General features: G+C 32.5%; 1 protein-coding gene across 2 annotated transcripts in view; it reads right to left on the reverse strand.

Annotated features, from left to right (window-relative positions):
- POF1B (POF1B, actin binding protein) overlaps nucleotides 1-2231 on the reverse strand; it is a 79017-nt gene that overhangs the window by 37984 nt on the left and 38802 nt on the right. The gene's annotated exons all lie outside the window — the stretch shown is intronic.

The following is a 2231-nucleotide window of genomic DNA, read 5'->3' on the forward strand; positions in this document are numbered from 1 at the left end:
TATGTAATCCATACAAATGGGATTACTAGCTCTAAGCTTCCCAGGGCATTCTATTTTCAGCAGCACTTCAACTTTACCTTCATAAAATAGTGAAAAAACAACAAAAATATTTACCTATATAAAAAGACTCCAGTTTTTAACAAAGCTAAATCAGAATCTCTAACTGAAGTACGGATAACAAAATAGAAAGTAATATATTAATTACCCAACTCTGGTCATTTTCTAAATAGACAATATCTAGTGTAGTCAAACATATTAGTTGTACTGAGCTAGTGAAAGGCTATCACAGCACTACTGTTGCCACTGTACAAGATTCTGAATCCTATGATACTGTTCCCATCTCTGATAATTGTCCTTCATTTCCTTCCTACTGTCATTATTCTAGTTTAAGTTTTAAACTTAGACTATTTAAATAGCTTCTAATAATCTTCTCTCTGCAAATCCTTCTCTGTGACTTTTTTTTTTTTTTCATGTTGTAGACTTTATAGTTTCGGAAGCACTTTCAACATATATTTTCATTTAGTCTTTATATTAACCCTGTGAGGTAGACATTACTACCTAAATTTTATGGATGAGCATGTTTCTGAGAAACTTAGTATTTACTAATAACACACAGCTTGACAGGGGCAGAGCTGGAACTTGGATCTAATTTTTCCTACCCTGAAGCTAGTCCACTTTGTGATATCACCAATACCTCCCCACTGTCAAACTCTTAATCCAGTGCTCTATTTGTTTACACTATTGATCTAGGACTCACCACATTACTAACTCAGCTTTAAGTGGGAACTCTCAATAGATTCTGGAGTCGGGCTACCTATGTATGAATTCCGGTTCTACCACATACTAACCGTGCAAACCTTTGCAAGTAACTTAATCTCTCTAAACTTCAGTTTCCTTATGTGAACAATAAGGGCAACAAAAACACTTTCCTCATTTGATCATTGTGAGAAGAAAATTAATCAATATGTCAATCTACCTTGTACAAAGCTGCTAGGATTAATCTCTTAGAGCACGCCTATCAGTATTTTCCTACTCAATGATCTTCACATACTCTCCATTGTCCACCAAATAGAGTTCAAAATTTTAAACTTAACATTGGGATCTCATGATCTGCCTTAATGTATCATTTTAAACCCACACTCTAGTACTCCTCATCCTGTCTTCCTTTCCATATAAACCAAACCACTAACTGAAAACCTATTCTTGAAACCCAAAATCTACTTTCCCAAATCTGTGACTTTTGCCATGTGATTTCCTCTTTTTAAGATGTCATCTCCATGCCACACCACAAAACCACATATGGAAATTCCGCTTACTCTTCAAAGCCCAGTTCAAATCCTGTCTCCTCAACAAAGCTTTTCTTGATCTCCCAGCTGAAATTAATTTCTTCTCTCTACTGTTCCCTGTTCCTCCTATATGACAGACAACATTTTGCTTTGTATTGTTTTATGCGTTTGCCACTTTTCCCTACTAGGCAGCAAGCACCTATAAAAAATGTGACAATGTTTTACCCAGTTTTATATTTTTCATAGTACCTAGCATGAAGATTTATTGTTTATGAATAATAATTACTACTAAAAACTAATAATTACCATTTGTTAACTACTTATCATCAACACTCAACTACACTAAGTGCTTAACATACAAGACATAATTTATTCTTAGAATGTCCTGTAAGAAATGGATGATGAATTTCTATTTTATGATGAGGAAAGTAAAGCAGAGCAAAGTTAAGTATTAGATTGAACTGTATGAAATTGTTGCTATTTGACCAACTTTGACCCATAAAAATGACAATTTAAAATGATTTAATCTGATAAAATGGTTTTTAATAATCCATTTAATGTAAGAAATTAATACCACCTGAATCATGTCTTAGAGTAATTCTAAAGGCCAATATTTCCATACATGATATTCAGAAAAAATATATAATTTTAGACCTTTTTAGATTAGAAAAACATAAATTTTTCAGTAATTTGTGGTTCTTTTTGACCAATATGGCCAAAGTGAATATTTCAAATTTTCAGTCCTTAGACGTAATCTCATGTATAATTAATATAAAACAATCAAATTCCTATGTGGACAGGCTCTTTTATTTTTTATTATTCTTTGCCTTTTGTCTTTTACAAAGAGTTGCTTATGAATGAGTCAATTTAAGCAAGTTGTTTCTTCCTGGAAAAAAGATCTGAAAAAATACAAATAATGCTGATTCTCCATTGTTCTAGTTATTA

The sequence above is a fragment of the Pteropus alecto genome, unplaced genomic scaffold (genome assembly GCF_000325575.1).
Source record: "Pteropus alecto unplaced genomic scaffold, ASM32557v1 scaffold175, whole genome shotgun sequence".
In the NCBI taxonomy this organism is placed as follows: Eukaryota; Metazoa; Chordata; class Mammalia; order Chiroptera; family Pteropodidae; genus Pteropus; species Pteropus alecto.